The 19,979-nt window shown below is 44.1% G+C and overlaps 2 long non-coding RNA genes across 3 annotated transcripts in view; one reads left to right on the top strand and one right to left on the bottom strand.

Moving 5' to 3' along the window:
- The window catches only part of LOC132664458 (uncharacterized), a 119,722-nt gene that overhangs the window by 46,597 nt on the left and 53,146 nt on the right, over positions 1 to 19,979 (top strand). Inside the window, exon 3 of the long non-coding RNA XR_009603682.2 lies at positions 18,788 to 18,871. This is a non-coding gene — a long non-coding RNA (uncharacterized LOC132664458). The remainder of the gene's footprint in view (positions 1 to 18,787; positions 18,872 to 19,979) is intronic.
- LOC132664459 (uncharacterized) lies at positions 15,065 to 16,710 on the bottom strand. 2 transcript variants are annotated; one of them, XR_009603684.1, is made up of 2 exons: positions 16,664 to 16,710; positions 15,065 to 15,220 (listed from the first exon to the last, which is right to left on the bottom strand). It is a non-coding gene; the product is annotated as an uncharacterized LOC132664459 (long non-coding RNA). The 2 variants fall into 2 exon arrangements; XR_009603683.1 differs by having other exon boundaries at positions 16,549 to 16,704.

Here is a 19,979-nt window from a genome sequence, read left to right as displayed (position 1 = left end):
GAAGCAGGATCCAGGCTCCGAGCTGTCATCACAGAGTTGGACGCGGGGCCTGAACCCACAAACTGTGAGAACATGACCTAAGCCGAAGTCTGCCGCTTAATCGACTGAGCCACCCAGGCACCCCACAATGTAATATATTCTTAAAGGAAATACAGTGGTATTAGTTTGCTTGGGAAATGGTATGCTAATTGGGAGGACATGATGTCCCCCAAAGGAAATTCTAATATGAAATTTTAGCCTCATGATCTGAGTTCAAAGCACGCTTTGGCTTAGACGTGACTCGATTGGGTTATAGTCCTTTGTACCACAGTACCAACATGGTGTCTTCACAGAGCAGATGTTTGGCAAGTATTTTTGATGAAATGACTTTTGGATTCTAGGAAGAGCCCATTAAGCTGTATATTCCTAGTGACAGTGTTGGCTCACTGCCTGTATCCCCAGTGTTGTTAATTGTAGTAGGGAATTTGAACTTTCTTCCATTCTGAAGACTTTCATTTGAAGCAGGATTTTTCTGTAGTAGGTAAAACTTTGATCACTACAGGAAGGGTAGTGCTGAAGATTTGGAAGTGATATGGAAGGGTAGGATTGTGTAGAATTCACCTAAGATGCTTATTTAAATCTTCTGAGTAAGGCTATAGGATGCAGGCATCATCTCGAGTTTTCTATAGCTAACAGTTTAGTTAGGAAGGCACACAGTGAACAGATATTTACAAATGTCATGAGTCTTATCCAAAGAGGTGCTATGGGAGCATAGAGCAAGAGATTTAGCTTTACCTGGGTGTTAAGGGAAAGCTGCTCTCAAGAAATGATCCTGAAAGGTGAGAAGATATTTGCCAGATGAAGGGAGACAGGGGAATGCATTTCAAGCAGGGAACAGTATATGTGCGGTCTACACCAAAGGCTGGCAAACCTATTCTGCAAAAAACCAGACAGTAAGTATTTTAGTCTTTGTGGGCCATCTGACCTCTTTTGTAGCTCCTCTGCCATTGAAACACGAAAATAGCCATAGAAACTTTTTTATGTCCCAATAAAACTTTATTTACAAAATAGGTGGCGGGCCAGATTTGGCCCAAGGGCCACAGTTAACCAATCCCTGATATGACCCTATGTTTTATTGAAGAGATAATAGCACAAAACTAGGAAGCAGCACACTTGAAATTCAAATCCAGTTCATTATGACTCCCAAACCTATGTTCCTTGAAACATAATATGCTTCTAAAATATTTCTAAAATCCTTTCTAAAATCTTTTCAGAGGTTCCATCAGAGCAACAGAGCTGTGTAACTGCTGATCGTAAAAATGCCTAGTACACTGTACTACCGTGCTGACCACTGTGGCTTGATGGGGATGGCCGCATGGTTGGTGTTAAGCACTCTTCAGATTCTCTACAGATTATTCAATGTATATTTATCTTGATATACATAATTTTCATTCATTGGTAGTGACTAATTTTAGCTCTGTTGTGGTTTGCTGTCCTGTCAATAAATCATACAATTTAGCCATTATCCCTAGCATTCTGAGAATCAAGTGTTTCTTTTGGCACAGCTCTTTATCTGATGTTAGTGCTATTGTGAAAACACTCTCGGAAGTCTTGGTATTTATAGGCATCTTGTTCCTTTGGTGGATGTCTGGGAAAGATCAAAATGTGTAGGGCTGGCATTGATGGAGTCCTTTGTTCCACGTTAATAGTCTACTTTGATGACATTCTCTGAGGAGTTGTAGGCATTTTATCTCATATGGTCAAGGTTGTTTGCTTTATAGCATTCTAAAATTGATTTTAATTTATGTTTAGACAGTTCTATTTAGAGACACCCAGCTCTTTGGATATTATGTTATAAGTGTTTCAGCATGCATCTCTGGGGTTGAGTGAATGGGGAACCTTTGGATAGGGGTTGTCAGTGCTGTGGTAGGGTTTCCCGCTTCAACTGGGGGATGGACAAGGTAACCACTATTGTCCCTTCAGTCCTGCATCCTGAGGACAGCATGGTGATGCAGTTTGAGAGTGACTTAGATACTTCTTCTCTGTCTCTCTAGGTCCTTCATTCATTCAACAAATCTTTGTTGAAACCATGTGTGTCTGGCAGTGTGCAGGGTTATTTAGCAAGAAAACAGGTCCTTCTCCTGATGGAGCTTACAGTCTAGTGGGGAGGTGATTGATATCAAATAGTCATATCAATGAATAAATATTTGCAAACTGAGATGAGTCCTTTGAAATAAAAGAATGCAGTACTGAAAACCAGTCTGTCTCAGACTTGGTAGTCAGGGAAGTTTCCCTGGGCTGGTGATGCTGAGGATGGATTTAATGGGTAATTTAGAGGTAAACGATAGATGAAGGTGGATACTAGAACATTCCAGAAAAAAGGAAGTACATGAGTAAAGACTCCATTCAAAAAGTTGAGTGGAAGGGGGTGGGCTCAAAACGTGTCTCCCTGCTCCCAGAGTGAATGACCACTGGAAAGCTTGCCTCCTTGCTCCTACTGTTGGATGCTGGGCAAGGATCCAATCAAACCACATGAGGATTTGTTGGCCTAGTTCATCTATTCATTACATTGCTCATACCCCCAGATGAGATGACAATATTCATGAGAAGTTTGTGAAACACTCTTGTACCTGGTAGGAGCTTGGAGCCTAGAGTCTTGGCTGATGAAAGGTCTGCTGAGAGCTTGGGCTGGTTGTGGGGTTGGGCTACAGGATGTGGTGCCCACAGGAAAATTCAAGGTGGCCTCTGACGGACTGTTCAAGTCAATCTTGAATTTGGAAGGGCTGGGAAGAAAGTGAGGAATACTGAAAAGAACACAGTTTTAAGGCAAAGGGTGGGAGGCCAGGACTGCTAGAATTTACAAGCCAGAGAAGGTGGCCCCATCTATGTTTTAGAGAGTGGTATTGGTCCTTGGCAGGGGTTGGAGGAGGTGGGGAGATATTAGAGTCAAGTATAAAGGTTAGATTTTAGTTATCAGATTTTTTTTTTTTTTGGAGGAAAACAAAGCTTTCTCAGTCAATCTCTTTTCAATTTCCCTTGGCTCTCTCCACCAAAACTCATCAATAATCTAGTTACACTAAGAGCTCTAGCTCTATAATTCAGCTTATCAGTCCCCACCAACAGCTGTCATTTGATCCCATGATGGTTTTACCTGTAGCAGCCCTTCCCTTCTCCCTTATTCTATTTCCAAGTCATCAAAGATGTGTGGATTTCTAGTTCCTATTTTCTCTTCGTTTCCCATCTGTACTACTGGCTTTGAAACATTGGTTGTGTTCTTTTCTCCTCCTCTTTCTCAGACGGGGACTTTTTCAGTCTGGCTTCTAAAAAATGCACATGAAAACATCTTGCACAGTGGCTGGAACATCGTAAGTGCTCAGTGAATATCAGCTTGCTCTTCCTGAAGTTGGATTGAGTCAATTCTCATTCCCTGTGCCTCACCTATGGGCCTTTCCCCCTCCTCCTGTGATTGCCATACTTGCCCCATCCTGCCCATCTCCCACAAGCATTCATATTGACCATGTGCTGTCCGTTGGATTCTCTGCTAGGTCAGTGTCCACTTCAAGAAAGCTGCGGCAGCATTAAAGCCAAGACGTTTGCAGGTGGAAGGAATCTTAGAAATCATGCTCACCCTTCTTTGTTTAGAGATATGGAAAATGAGTCTACCCAAGAGAAGGGGCTTGGCCAAGTTTGTACAATCAGATAGTGGCAGTGCCAGCTAGCACCTCCATCTCTGTCTTGCTCCTATTCCGTGTGTAAATGTCCTGTCCATTAGTTTGGTTATTTGGTTTTTGCTTTGATGAGTCTAGAGTTCACACTTCCTGTTGCTGCCCCTGTTGTATATATGAGCTGGTCTCACTACCCACCCTCTCCCTTCTCCCCTTTCCTTCCCTTCCCTACTTCCTGACCCGCTTCTTCCCTTTTCCTCTTCCTGCTTCCCCTCCTTCTCCTTTGAACAGCATTTATATTTGACATGAATCCATAAGACATTGTGCTTGTCACAATGTGCTTGTCACATTTCCTGGGGATGGACAGGAAAGAACAAAATAGAATCCCTGCCCTCAAGAAGCTTGAAGTTCCCAGGGCAAAACAGCAGCAACAACATAAAAATAACAAAAAAGGTAACTGCTAACATAGAGCACTTTGTGGTGTCAGTCACTGTGCTAAGGGTTTTAGATGCACACGTTTATTTAAACTTGACCACAGCCCTGTGAAGCAGGGACAGTTATTTCCCCATGTCACAGATGAGAAGGTTAAGGGGCTTTCCCAAGATCAAGGACACACAAAAAGGATGTTTTGGCAAAAAGACATGTACATGAGAAGGAGAGAAGGAAGGGTAGAGAACCTGCATTGTCACCTCTCGGGGTCCACCATTGGCAGGTGGTCTCTCCAATGTCCAAGAAGCTGCAACCTCAGGATAAAAAAAGAAGAGAAGAAGAAAACTAAAGTTCTATAAAGATTCAGCAGGGCTCGAGGAAAGCCTTCCTCTCCACCAGCTGTATGGAGGGAACTTAAAGTGATTTGGAAGTTACAGCCATGTACAACTTCTGGTGATGATCGAGGGAAATCTGAGCAGGGTTAACTAATCAGCCTAAGGGATTTTCCCCTGTGCCTTGGTGGCAGGTCCATGGGAGGTATGTGGAAGCTTTTCCAAGTCAGGGGCCACTGGCCCTGTGATTTGGATCACCCTCTAGGGTGTCGAATCCCTCCTGGAGCCCCGATCTCCTTGGGCAGAGCCCATGGCTATCATGCTAACAATAGCCTTTGCCATTTCTCAGGATTTGTTTCAACTTGACCTCATCCTCAGCCTTGCACTACAGTAAAGATCCCCCAACCCTTCTCTGATTTTCCTCTAGCCCTGCCCAGCCAGGCCATTCTGAGAAGCTTGGTTTGGAATTGGAAGATGTATAGCATCTTTTTCCAATAGAGTAAGACTGTCTATATGTGAGCCAAAAAATGCACGTACATTTCGGGGTTTTATAGGATTAAATATGTTTTGGCAGATACTCTTAAATACAAAGAGAGGTTGGAATAAAGGCAATCCAGCAGGCTTTTAGGTTTCTATCATGTTCCCTTTCTGCAGAATGGGCGATCATTTCAAGATGCGTCATTTTGTTCAGTTTGTCTTTAAGGAAACAAAGATCACTATTATTCATAAACAGCCAGAATGAGAAGCAACAATTACAATCAAGACACACATGCATATTGGGAAATGCACTTTCCTTCTTCCTTCCTTTTCTTTGCTTGACAATGATGGCTGTTCCTGGTCTTCATTCATTATACACAAATAGGGTTAACGTATTTTGGCATCTGTACCCTGTTTACAACCAAACGTTCTTGTCCAGCCCTTTAATGCTGCTGTGTGGTTTCTGCTGGGCTGCCTTCAAGTGATGAAAACAGGAGGAATCATGGGGGGTGGGATGGATGGGAGTGGAGGTTGTTTGTTTCTTTGGGTGGTGCCTCTCTTGGGGCAGTTTGTCAGAGAGCCATTCTCTTCAAGTCCGCATTGCAAGGTTTAAGAGTGATAAATAGCCCTTCCCATCACACAGAATGAGAACGACGTGATCAGTGAGCTCAGTGAAGTGAGTGTCCAGTGGCTGGGGTGGGGCTGTCCATGCCGGGAGGTCATGGCAGGCATAGTTAGTGTGCAGTCACCCTGCCCAGGGATCCTCACGGTGAGACCTGGCAGTCTGCCTGAGACTGGTGGAGACAAAGCCCACAGGGAAGGGTCCAGGAGGGAGTAAGTCTTGGATGATTATCCTTTTTCTTTAAAGTGATAATCATTCTCTCTTCTGTGTGTTATACTTTCCTTTGCTACTTATCTTTCTGGTCAGCATTTGAACACACTCAGATTTCTCCTCTCTTAAAAAAAGTAATCCTCCTCCCATCCCCCAGTCTCTTCTGTCATCTGCTTTTCTCTTCCCCATCAACTTGTTGAAATAATTCTCTAACTGGCTTTTGACATTTCCCCAGTTCTTCCTCCTTGTACATTTACTCCAGCCTACCTCTCATCCTAAACACCAACTAGGGTTGCCGCGTCCAAAGTCATTAGCCCAAGGGTCTCCCACTGAGTCCTAAGCCTACTGGCCCCTCAGGCCCACCAGCACGTGCTGCTTCCCACACACTCCTTTGGGAGCATTCTCTTCCTCTGTCACCCTGTGACCAATCCCCTCTGCTTTTTCACCACCTTTGTGACAAAGGCACAGAGTCCTTTGATGGCTCATCTTGCTAACTTATGCCTCAAAGACTGGCATTTTTTCAGGCTTTTTCTCGGGCACTTGCCTTGGTAAGCCCACCTCCTTGGTGCTAATTGAAACTGACACAGTCCCTCACTCATATTTCTTTGCTAAGACTCAGACCTGCATGGTCTAACTTTTTTTCCAAAACACTTTGTTGTCCCATAGAAAATTCCAGTTCAGAATATCCAGAGTGATGCTCATCTTCCCAGCCAGTTAGTCTGCTCTTCCCACCATGTCTAACAGTGAGTGCCATTCCTATTTTTTGTTTCCTGGAGCAGAAATCTGAATCTGTCTTTTGACTCTCCCTTCCACACACACTTGCTCATCAAGTCCTATTAATTTTACGTTTTATTATGTCTAAATTCTGAACACTTCTCCTGATCTTTACTGCTCCTATTCCAGGTGAGGCCATTGTTATCTTTCTCCTGCATTTGGATGCCTCTACTGGGCTTCCCTACCTCTTCACATGGAGACAGTGGAGGTCTTTCTAGAACGTAAATCTGATAATGTTACTAAAGCCTGTTATGGTCTCTTTTTATCTTTCTCAACCACTTCCACTTTCCGCTGTACTACTGAGCAGTACTAAACATCTCTAATTTCCTTACCCAGCCTTTTGACTTCACTTGCAAACCTTTGAACATGGCGGTCCCAGGAGTATTCTGCCTCCCACTCCCCTAATTCCTATCCATTCTTTCACGTTACACTTGGGTGATTGTGCTTTCACACACTTGAGTGTCCTTTCCTCTGGGAAGCCTCACCTGTAGTCACAGGCAGGACCGAAGCCTCCCTTCTGGTCTTGTAGGGTATATTGCTGCAGCGAACTCCCCCAATCTCTTCACATCTCTCTGTCTCCAGGCCCTGGGTGTCCTGTTTTCAGGCAGTGTCCTCTCACATTGGCTGTGTACTTGGCCATGTGAGACATCAGCAAGTGTGACACCAGTAGAGACTTGAAAAAATGCTTGCACTTTGGAGTTTGTCCTCTCCTGCTGTCTACACCACCACTGTGTGATAACATTTACCAGCTTTTTGCACAATGAGAGAGACACAACCCAGCCACCTCTGTCACTCAAACTGGCAGTCACTTAACCATCAGACAAGTGAGCGACCATCTGGGACCATGTTCTTTCTGCCTGGACCATTCTTCTCATGTTTCCTATAAAGTACTACTCAGCTCTCAGGAGGCAGCCTATAATGTCCTTTCCTGGAGAGACCTTGCCTGATGATGATCTAAATCAGGTCCCCCCAAATAAGCTCTCATGGTACCTTTTACTTTTCCTTCAAAGCACTTACTGCAGCTTGTATTTAATGCCTTTAATTGTGTGATTATTGGTTTAAGCGATGGTAAACTCCACAAGGGCATGGAGCAGATCTTCATCCCAAAGCTCCTTGTACGCCCTCAGAAATTTGGGTGAGTAAATGAATGAATGAATATTTAATGCCCAGGGTGCGAAGTTTTGCAGTAGGGAGGTCAGTTGGAGAGACAGTAAGCAACTTTTCATTTCCTCCTGGCTTGGTTTCTGCAGTCACCCTGCAGTGTATCTTTTTACTTCTTTGCATGTTTCTTGGTTTGTATAACCAGAAGTCACACCTAAGGTCAATGGTCACCAATTCTAGAGCCTTTATGATTTTCAGGACTCGGGGTCTCCCACCCAGGTTTCATAGCTTGTTCTCTGGCTCTTCAGTGGCATTGGAGTCACAGCATTGAACCCTTTTCCATCTGAGACGTGGGAAGAAAAAAGGATGAGGGCAAAGGAATCCAAAGGCAGGAGTTGGGGTCCCACCTCTGACAGTGACCAACTGTGTGACCTTGGGCAATTCTCAACAGTTCAGGACCTTGTTGTGAGGACCAAATGTAGTAATGTAAGTCAAATGTGTAAGATGGCTTAGTCATGCATGCATTTGTCCATTATTCACTCCTACTTTGCTGTTTTTCGTCTATTCCCTCCTTTTTGGTTTTTCCTGGTAACAAGAGGCACATGATAAATATTAGTGCAGTGACTGAATGGGGGCACTGGAGGACTGATAATTTCCTGCTTACCATCTTCTTCTTATTAACAGCAAGTTTAGTATCTAGCATATAACCTGCGGGAACATAGCTTGGTGTTTCTTGCTCTTCAATCTGTTTCTCAGCAGGAGTCCAGTCATCCACTTCTGACAGATTTTCTGTAATCTATACATTTGCTACATGCCAGACCTATCACATAAACCTACATAGTCCTGTTTGTGCTGGAGTTGACAAAGCCAAGGACATCACATTCCATTTTTACTGGCGGCAAATCCTTCATTTCCAAATGAAAATCAGAGGATGATACTTAAAATGAGAATTCTAGTTGGCTAAGTTAAGGAGTCTGAGAAAAAAGTCAAATTCAAGAAAGTCATCTGGCTCTTAGCCCAAAGCTTTTATGTTGGAATATAAATTGGGTACTATGTCTTTTGCTTGTTTAAGTTTTCACCTCTCAGGGTTCTGCTTTCCTGAAACAATCACACGCTCATCCAACAACCACCTCAATGGCCTCCAGATTGCGGGGCTGGAACTGTGAGTCAACTTCAGGGGTATGAGGATGAGTCTCTGCCGGTCTGACCGTTCTCTCCCTGTTGCCTCTTGCTTGTCTTAAACCTCACAGCAGGCAGGGAGGCCTTGGACAGTTAGCAAGCTGGATGATGAACAATGTCAAGCACTTGAGAAACATGTGGGGAGAGTAACTCTGTCTCTTCTCTGGACCTGGAGTGAATTAGGAGGGACACCCGTAGTCTCCAGGATGTCCACAGGTCATGGAGGGTGGGAGCCTTGAGACTTGAGGAGACAGCATGTCCTCTCCCGGTCTGATGACTTAATGGTAGACTTCCCACTCACAGAACACTTTGTCTTGAAGATCCTGGTTAGAAACAGATTCTGTGCACAAGAAGATGACCGCTATTTCCACGACCATTTCAACTTTGGTGTTCTTACCACTCATCACACAAGTAAGTCAGTCTTTCTGACTGATTTGAAAGGTCCATGAGAATGGGGACCATGCCTATCTTGTTCTTAACTGTATGCTTAGCTCTTAGCACAGGGCATGGCAGAGGGGCTGTTGTTGAGTTGAATGATTTATGAATCACCAGTCTTATATGTGTGCATCATCACCTTTAATGCATGAGGCTAATAATGGCATACAATAAATATCTAAAGGAAAAGAAAGAAAAAAGATAAAGATAAAAGAAAAAAAAATCCAAATTTCCAAACCAAACCATACAATTGATTATTTATTCAATGACTATTTTACTAAGCACTGTGTTTTAGAGCATTAATGGCACCCATGTTTCACCACTGTCTGTAACTCCTTCTTTGCCATGTGTCTTTGCATTTCCTCTCACTTAAAAGGCAGGGATTATTTCCTTGCCTGTTGAATCTGGCCTCAGTGATGTGACTTGTTTTGACCAAAAGTAAGAGATAGAAGTACATATGTTCCTGTTTTGAGCCTTGCCCTCAGGAGGACTTGCAATTTCTGATTTCCCTCTTCTATTCTATTATTGTCATAAGAAGGCCATGCCTTGGTCATGCCACTGGTCCTAGAAGAGGAGTAGAGAATGTCCAGTGGAACTGCTCCAACAAGCCCAGCCTATGTGGGACCCCTAGCCTGGCTCATAGGTAAATATATATGAGTGAGCCCAGCTGAAATCAGCTGAATCCAGTTCAACCCACACCTGTGCAAGCTTAACAGTAAATGAAAATTTATTAAGCAAATGAATCTTACGATGCTCTGTTATATAGCAGTTTTGCAGCAGTAGCTAAACTGGTATAAGCATTTACCATATGCTGGGCACTCTGATAGAGAGAGATAGCTACTTATGCCAACATGACATAGTTGGTTGTTCCAGGAAAGCTTTGCCTGGGAAATACAAGACTACGAATAACTTAACTGTTGGTTTCGGGAAATTCCTACAGATCAATTTATGAGACCGTAGCCTACTCACTAGGCCAGACAGTTTGCTTATCAAGCAAGAATTTACCTGTTTTGTGCTGGGTTCACCAATCCTAACGTATTATATCTTTTTTAAAAAGTTTATTTATTTATTGAGAGAAAGAGAGAGAGTGGGGGAGGGGCAGAGAGACAGGGAGAGAGAGAATCCCAAGCAGGCTCCACACTATCGATGCGGAGCCCAATGTAGGGCTTAAACCCACAAACTGTGAAATCATGATCTGAACTGAAATCAAGAGTTGGATGCTTAACAGACTGAGCCACCCAGGCACCCCCTAAAGTAGTATATCTTGAGCTTTGCCCCATCCCAATCAGTTTCAGTGCTATGCCTTGATGCTTGTAAGCTTTTCTTCAGTCTCATGATTGAAAAAAAAAAATCCAGGATGGTTTAGACAGTCATTCTTCTTTCATTAACTTTTTACATCAGTTTTCAACCCTAAAACATCAGAATCATGGGAGCTTTTAAAAACATGCCTAGCCGGGGCCTCCTTTTTGGCAAATCTGACTAAGGAGATCTGGGAAGAACCTCCCTAATTCTATAGGTGTTAAAAGGAACCCAGGTGAGAGTCATAGTTCTAGAGAAGCAATCAAAGAAAATTGAAAACTACTTTTCCTGAGCTGAATGAAGGCCCCAAATTGAAAGCACTCATCACTGGCAAAAACCATGGTGTCCTTAATCTCACCTTCCCTGGTGATCTCATCACTTAGAAAATGGCACTTTCCATAGTTGGGGTTTTCTGTGCACAGGGACTCTTATCTGAGCAGGCATCTTTTCAGGTGCCAGTAAATCTCTACGTGCTCCCTCTCTTGTCTTCTGATAGATGAAGGACATGTGTTTGACCTGAAGCCATGCCCCAAATGGCTTGTTGGGCCAGCCGTGCAGTATGAAACATCCTGTTCACGAAATTAAAATAAACACAACAAAGCAATGGAATGCTTCCCTCCCTCCATGGTGCAGTCATTTCGTTAAATTAATTGGTTTATTTACTCATTCCTCTGATCAGCAACGTTTTAACTTAATTATGTGCATAAGATAGGGGATAATGTATTTGTGACACAACTTATTTATGAAAGCCATCCATGAAAATCCATTTTGTTTCCATGTGATCTCATATCATACACACTGCAGTGATGACCTATCACCTAATTTGTGGTTACGATTTGTGATTGTTTATATTGACAGGGCTAGGGCACTTTAGAGCACACCAGGCAAAGATCTCCAGAATTTTCCAGAAGAGCTGGGTGAAATAAAAGTTGCAGCTTCCTTTTCCTTCGTAAAACACTAGCACTGGAGAAGAGGAGCTGGAAGTTGTCTGAATTCCTCTGAATAGTCTTTATTGTGTGTGTGTGTGTGTGTGTGTATACACACATGTAGCATATACATGTTCTCAAAAGTAATAACAATAACAAGTAATATACATAGGCCTTATTCTAATGCTTTGCTTATATTCATTTGTTTCTCACAACCCAGTGAGGTAGGTACTGTTATTATCTGCCCATCATAGATGAGGAAACTGAGGCATGGAGGAGTTAAGCGACTTGCTCCTTACACAGCTGATGTGTAATGGGTGGAGTCAGGATTCACACCCAGGCCACTTCAGTACAGAGCCCCTGTTGTTAACCAGGCATCGTATCTAGCCCGCAGCCTGCTTTTGTATGATGTTGGAGCTAAGAATGTTTTTTGCATCTTTGAAGGGTTAAAAACAATAAAAAGAATATGCAGCAGATACTGTATGTGGCCTGAAAAGCTTCAAGTATTTACTATCGGATTATCTTCAGGAAAAGTTTGCTGACCCTTGCGGGTGTTCACAAGTGTGCTCGCTGCCTCTTGGTTAATATAATACCCATTTCAGACTCTGGGTTCAGACCTAATAGGTGTAGATATTGTTCCATTTCTAACACTTATGAAATTCTTCTGCTCTTCCTGAAGTTCCAGGAGAAGTCTTCCCAGTTGTATTCTTTCTATAGGGTGAACAGATGGCCCTTTTTGCCCAGGGCGGTGTTAATTAGTTGGCTCCTGTTGTCCTGACTTACTCAGTAGCAACCGCTTTCACTGTCAAACACGTCCCCCCGGCTGGGTGCCCTCACCTGATGATGATTGGTTTTGAGCCTGCACTTGTCCACAGCGGAGCATTTAAACCCCAAATGTTTACCAATTTATAACTAGAGAAATGTTTTCCCCTCTGCCCTAGCTTGGGCTGCTATGACAAAATGCCACAGATTTGGTGGCTTAAACAACAGATATTTATTTCTCATAGTTCTGGGGGCTGCAAAGTCCAAGATCAGGGTGCTGGCAGATTCCGTATATGGTGAGGACTCTGCCTGGTATGCAGATGATTGCCTGTTTGCTGTGTCCTCACATGGCAGAGAGAGCGAGAGTGAGAGACAGTGAGCAGGCAAGGGAGCAAGTTCTCTGTGTTTCTTTTCCTAAGGGCACTAATTCTATCATAAGTGCTCTACCTTCATAACCTCATCTTTTAGATGATTATTTTCCAGAAACCCCACCTCCAAATACAATCATATTGGGGGTTAGGATTTCAACACATCACATCAGCGTTTTATGTATGAATTTTGGGGACACATTTAGTCCTTATCACTCTCCAATACTGGTCCTGTGGAGAATGGTGTGTGCTTGCTTTGTTAGGTAATGATAGCTGACTGTAGAGTGCTACAGTCAGTTTTGTTCTCTCTCTATCTTTCTCTCATCCCCCCTCCCTCCCTTCTCATCTTTTCTCCGTTTTTTTTGGAGGAGGGTGGGGTGGGATCCTGGCTCTTTACTCACTGTTAAGATCAGTGTATCTGCTTGTTATGGGGTTGTCAGAAATGCATTATTCCTTCCTCAGAAGGAAGAATCTTCTGCTTGGGGTCTGGGCTGAAAAGTGGCCCCATTCTAGAGCCCTGTGACATCTCTTCTGTGGCACCCTTAACGCTGGTGGCCCTTCCCCACCCTGCCCTAACCCCAGTTGCAGTAGCAGCTGTAGTAATGATAGCAGCAATTCATGAACCTTCCTGTGGAGTCACTTTGAGGCCATTCTTGCTCATACAGAAGACTGGCATTAACTGGGAGCTTGTTAGAAATGCCAAAACTTGGCTACTGAATTAGGTAGAATCTAATGATTCTAGTGATTCTAGGGGTCCAAGAATCTGGTGATTCCTTTGAACTTTAAGATTTGAGACCCACTGGTGTGTCTCATTTGAGTCTTAGAATAACCCTAAAAGATAGATAATGTGGCCCCCATTTTACAGATGAAAAAACTGAGGCCAGGAGAAGCGAATGACTTGAATAACATCCGACAAACTGAAGGTGGCAGAGGCTGTAACTCCAGCATGCACCATCACCTTCCCTGTGAGCTTGGAGCCTGGATCTTATTCCTGCTCCGTTTCTTCTTAGCTGCATGACTGAGACTTTAATTTTTTCATCTGTATAACAAGTCGGTTGAGCCAGATGATACAGGGTTCCTTCTGGGCTCCAAAATCTGTAAATTTCATGGGAGCCTGTTTTACATATGTTCATTTTTGAAGAATAGGAATCTGCTGAACTTGGGCAATAAAAGGATTTCAAGGTCTGGAATTAGTAGAAGGGATATTACTCTTCAAATGGACAACTGTTCCTTTGCTTTGCATTAGCAGGTTGGTATGTACTGCTGACTGCTAGCCAGCAACTGCCTGTTGCATGAAATTGTGGTTTCCTTCCTTCCTTCCTCTAAGCCACAGGGGGAGACAAAGTCACCCTGGGGGAAGGATGGGAGAGATACCATTTTGGAAGCATGAGAAAATTCTAACCAGTAGAAGTTGTTGGCATAACACAAAAGGAGATGAAATAAGATTAAGATTTGCCCTTGTTTGGGCTTTATCGTTTTGAGATGATCTCTTTGGTGAAGAATTATATTCTTAGCATAACTAGGAGCCTTCTGTAGAGTAGCGAAATTCTCCCCCCTCCCCCCATGAGGGTTATTAGTGATCTGACACATATGGATTGTTCTCAGGCACAGTAGCAAGAGGAGGTCCGACAGTTCAGGACAGCAGATGATGTAATGCTAGAGTTAGGCAGGACCTTGTGGTATAAATCCTTCTTATGGTTGAGAAAATGTGTTCCGGAGGAAGTTGGCCAAGATTACCCTCTGTGTAATCATCTGGAACCCGGGACTCTGACCCCTGATGCCTGGCCCACTGCAGCAATGATTCCCGAAGCACACAAGATTGGCCGTGAGGCTATGCAAATAGCCAAAATGGTACACAGGTGCATTCTTTTAACTAGTTACATATTTATTTTTCCACCTCTATTTAAGATCAGTGTCAGTAGTGTTGGGGTGCCTGGGTGGCTCAGTTGGTTAACCCTCTGACTTCAGCTCAGGTCATTAACTCATAGTTCATAAGTTCGAGCCCTGCATTGGGCTCTCTGCTGTCGGCACAGAGCCGGCTTCGGATCCTCTGTCCCCTCTCTGCCCCTCCCCAACTCACGCACGTGGGCACGTGCTCTCTCTCTCAAAAATAAATATTTAAAAAGATAAATGTCAGTAGTGTTTCATGTATTGTAACGCTACAGTTTTCTTTAAATTGACATGTTTAGAATATGACCATGAGTAAATTAAAATATTAATTAAATAGCAGCGTGGTTGGTACACAGATATGCAACAATTATGAAGGTGGTAAAAGAATGTCTGAAGTTTAGGAAATGCTGTAAAATTTGCTAAGCAATCCACAAGCCCTGGGAGTTTGACTATTCTGTGTTTCACAGTTGAGGAGGGAGCCACACATTTAACATTACAGTTGTATTTGGCTCAGGGACGTGTTCACTTCCCTTTATTCCTTTGTTAGTGTCCTAAGGCAGGAATTAGTCTGGCACTTTAGGCTGCATTATTCTGCTATGACAAATGACTCAAAAACTCAGTGACGGTTGCCTTTTTATTGGGGCTTATCTTGTATTTCTGTTATTGATCTGGCTTTGGCTTTTCACCCAGAGACCCAGACTGGCGGACAGCTCCTATCAGGCATATTGCTGGTATCTTGACAGAGGAAGACAGGATGCAGAGCCAGAAGATTCTGTTCAGAAGTGGCACAACAACCAAAAAACAAAACAACTCTTGATTTCAGCTTAGGTCATGATCCCAGGGTCGTGGGATCAAGCCCCAAGTCGGGTTCTGTGTTGAGCGTGGAGTCTGCTTGAGATTCATTCTCTCTCTGTCTCTCTCTCTCTCTCTCTCATTCTCCCTCTGCCTCTCTCCCCAGCTTGTGCTCTCTCTAAAAAAAAAAAAAAAAAGTGGCACGTGTCACGTGATTTTCACTCATATTTCATTGGCCAAACTGAGTCACATCTTCATGGATGATGCCATTGGGGTGGGAGGTATAATCCTCTGATAGGGATAGACCTAGTGGGGAGGGAGTGAGTATTTTCATATAATCTGAGATTATCATATAATCTGCCACTAATTAATTAATATTAAGAAACCATTCAGTGAGTAACACATGTTAGTGACTGAGAGTTACTTATAATTGTCTTATATATCGGGATCCTTCAGATTGTAGTGAAATATCTGATGTTTTACGATTCCCTCCACACGTGAGTCTCCTTCCCCGAGTCATACCACCCCCTACAGGGCAGTTGGGCACTTCTCTGCTGGCTTCAGAGATTACTGAATACTTTTCCAGAAATGGAGGATGACTGAGTTGTCCTAATGTGATTTTTCAGTCTTTACGGCATTGGGATGGGGAAGAACGTGGATGGCCTGACTAGCTCAAACTCCTACACCATATGGGTCAGTTTGTGTGACCTGTGCTGACTCAGCACAGTTGTAGGTTTGCACTGCTGGACTTTGTAGCCTGTTTTTGTCCCCACTTCTTCCCCCCCGCCCGGCCCCACCTTAGCTGCCTACCAATTACATGGGGTAGCCAGGCCATGATGTGTGATGTAAGTAAATCTGGCTTCCTGTAACAATCGACTAGTAAACATATCATAGTCCAGTTTAAACTAAAAATGCTGACATTCATAAAATATTACTTTATATATTTAAAAGGTATCAGATGATTAAGGCATATTTTATTTTATTTTATTTTATTATTTTTTTTTTTTTCAACGTTTATTTATTTTTGGGACAGAGAGAGACAGAGCATGAACGGGGGAGGGACAGAGAGAGGGAGACACAGAATCGGAAACAGGCTCCAGGCTCTGAGCCATCAGCCCAGAGCCTGACGCGGGGCTCGAACTCACGGACCGTGAGATCGTGACCTGGCTGAAGTCGGACGCTTAACCGACTGCGCCACCCAGGCGCCCCAAGGCATATTTTAAAGAAATTCAAAACCTTGGATTAATTGACTGTTCCCCACCCCCCCCCCCCCACACCACCACCCCTGGCCTTATTTTCCGAGTTAACCATCTCAAGATGAAGTGAAGGTTTCTTCTCTTTTAGATCTTGTATAGGTGGAGTCAGACCAAATTCTTCTTGGATTCCAAATTCAGGCAAGCTTTAGCCCCAGAACTCTGGGTACCTGGGTGGTGGCAACTTTCTTTCCATCCTGGCTTTCCCCAGAGTGAGTGATCTAAGAGAGAAATACAGAAACCTCAGTGCCCTTTTATGACCTAGCCTTGGAAGGCTTTCACACCACCTTTTCCTCAGTGTCCTGTTGACCTCACAAGTCAGCACCATTGAAATGTGGGAGGGGCTACCAAGTGCATGAAAACCAGGAGGTAGGGATGGTTGGTGACCCTCTTGGGGACTGGTTACCACGTTCAACACAGGCCCTGTTTTTGCCATTTAACCTGCTATTAAGTTCACACCTAATATGGATTTCCTTTGTTATTTTCTCTCTGAACTGCTAATACGGGCCTATCAGATTCTGCTTTGAATTGTTCCTTGATTAGGCATTTTATTTATTTATTTATTTATTTATTAATGTTTTATTTACTTTTAAGACAGAGAGAGACAGAGCATGAGTGGGGATGGGGCAGAGAGAGAGGGAGACACAGAATATGAAGCAGGCTGTAGGCTCTGAGCTGTGAGCACAGAGCCCGACGCGGGGCTCGAACTCACAAACCGCGAGATCATGATCTGAGCCGAAGTCGGATGCTCAGCCGACTGAGCCCCCAGGCGCCCCTAGGCATTTTAGACTCAGTTGCTTTCGATTATCAAGTGTCTGGAGGTCAAGTCTTATGATTGCTTGGGATAAGGAGGATTGGGGAGGGGCCCTGAGACCTTTAGGCACTGGAGTGGGTACCTACTCCACTGGGCAAGCCTGGAGGGACGGTGCACTCTAGGAATTCATACAAAGGTGGGTAATGGGCTAGGAGAAAGCTCTAGCATGGGTCCTTAGCAAATGTTTATAAAAGGAATACATAAGTGAATGAAAGTTTGTCCTGGCATCTTGTTGAATTCTGTGGAGACTCATATTCCCTACCGGTTTTAGAGTTCAGAGTGGCTCATCTTCTAGGGATAATTTCTTGCCTTGATGCAAAAGAAGTGCCCTCTCACTTCTGCTTGTGAGTGGATAATTGAGGGTGGCTTTGGGAACTGGGTGTTATTAATTTTGTGTCATTCCTGACACCTTCTGATAAGGTTCTGTGGGTTTAAAGGTAAAAAGTTGCTCTGGTGAGGGGCTTTCCAGGCTTGGGCAGAAGAGGGTGGGTGTCATTCTGCTTCTGGGCATGGGTCAGTGATGGACTCTTCAACCGAAGGGCACTTCTGTGGAAATGCATCTCCAAAATCCTCTGCCGCTCTCTGTCTTCCCTGCTGGAGTTCGAGAGAGATTGCTCCAGAGGGCACCTGAAGGACCAGGCCGGGAATGGGGCCGTGGCGATGAAACTCCAGGCACATCTAGCAGAGCACATGAGACTTCATTGCTTGCACTCATTTTTCTGCACGCAGGACTCTGTGTCATTAATGAGCGAGACATGCTCTGGCTGTGTGTCAAACCACCTCAGTTTTTATTTGGCTTCAAGCTGGGCCTTTCTAGAACACATGTGTCTCCAGGGCTTTGAAACTCTTAAACAGTGGTGACTTTGGCGGTTTTAACTGAGCTGTTTCTGCAGTTCTGAAAGCCCAGAGTCTGTCTCTTGGTGGCGGGCATGTCCTGGCCAGGCAGAGGAGCTTAAAGGAACAAGGAAGGGCAAGACTGGGGACAAGGGAGGAGCCGTTAGATGCGATGCTCAAGTGGAGGAGGCTGCCACGTCCAGGGCCCAAGACGCCTCCCTCATTCACCTCCCAGAGGCCAAATTTATCTGTAGCCATTCAATTCTTTCCTGTTTTTCTTCTTTCCTTCTTCCTTCTTCCTTCCTTCTTCCTTCCTTCCTTCCTTCCTCTCTGTCTCTTTCTTTCTTTTTTTCTTTTTTTCTTTTTTTCTTTCAGGCCTGTTCAGTACGCATTATATTAACATATTTACATCGTATTAACCTGTAACATGCTGGTTGAGAGTAGAAATTCTGGAGTCTGAGAGATCTTGGTTTATATTCCACATCTCCCACTTTTTAGCTCTGTGCCTTTGGGCAAACTCCTAACTTCTTTAAGCCTTGCTTTGCTCACCTGCACAGTGGAGATGAATAACCGTACCCATGTATTTATGGCCAGTTCATGAGATTTCTTGGTGGTAATGTGGTTTCTTATAATTTTTTTTTTTCAGGTTTTAGTAGCAGGGTTATACTGACCTCATTAAATGAGTTGGAGAAGCATTCCCCCTTCTTGTATTTCCTGGAAGAGTTTGTGGGTAAGATTGGCATTTTTCTGTCTTAAATATTTGACAGAATTCAGAAGTAGAATCTGAAGTTTTCTTTATGGGAAGGTTTTTGATGACAAATTTAATGTTGTCACTGTTGAGAACCAAGTGGATGATTAAGCAAGAGCTCCCTTCGGGGAGAGGCAGGTGCAAGCACGTAGCCAGTGCTGACAGACCATTGCACTGGCCCACCAAATAGCGCCTCACCTACTGTCTGTGAGATCCCACACCGGTGCACTGCATACATATGAGGAGCTCTGAGAAAAACAGATTCAAGGGGGTTAGGTCAATTAATACAGATCACACAGCTAATAGACAGCAGAATGAAACCAGGACTCCATTTCACTTATTTTGACTCACATCCCGTTGGGTTTCACATTCCCCAGCTGGAATGCCACGATTCTATCCATCGATTCCGTTTCATCCTCTGATAATGTCATTCTCCTCTCTGCTCTCCTGGGGGGCACTGGGAGCCGGGCTCAGAGTTAGCTGTAAGTAGATTCATTCCCAGATCATTCCCATTTTATTGTGTGTCTCTGAGGGTCCATGCAAACATCGCTGCAAAACAAGGCCACAAACAAGGTCACAGGGGTGTGACTACCTTTAGACAGCTTCAGAAGGGAAAAGAATTCACTCGTAAAAGATTGGGGGATCAAAAGGAGCATGATTCGGGTGCCTGGGTGGCTCAGTGAGTTAGGCGTCTGGCTTCGGCTCAGGTCATGATCTCGCAGTTCATTAGTTCGAGCCTGTGTTGGGCTCTGTGCTGACAGCTCAGAGCCTGGAGCCTGCTTTGGATTCTGTGTCTCCCTCTCTCTCTCTCTGCCTCTCCCCTGCTCATGCTCTCTCTCTCTCTCTCTCTCTCTCTCTCTCTCTCTCTCTCTCTTTCTCTCTCTCTCTCAATCTCTCAAGAATAAATAAACGTCTAAATGAGCATGGTTCTCTAGCAGACCCCAAAGCCAGAGCCCATAGCTTTGAGCAAGTGCCTCTGCAAGTCATTAGTCTTCTCTACTCCGCATTGGCTTAAGCAGCATCTTCCCAGAGAGGTTTCCCTGAGCCCAGATGGGTTCTCAACATTTATGAGATAACATTTGGAAGACAT

The sequence above is a fragment of the Panthera onca genome, chromosome F2, assembly GCF_046562875.1.
Source record: "Panthera onca isolate mPanOnc1 chromosome F2, mPanOnc1 haplotype 2, whole genome shotgun sequence".
Lineage (NCBI taxonomy): Eukaryota > Metazoa > Chordata > Mammalia > Carnivora > Felidae > Panthera > Panthera onca.
Note: the sequence above shows the minus strand (reverse complement) of the source record. Positions and strands in the feature narration are given on the sequence as shown.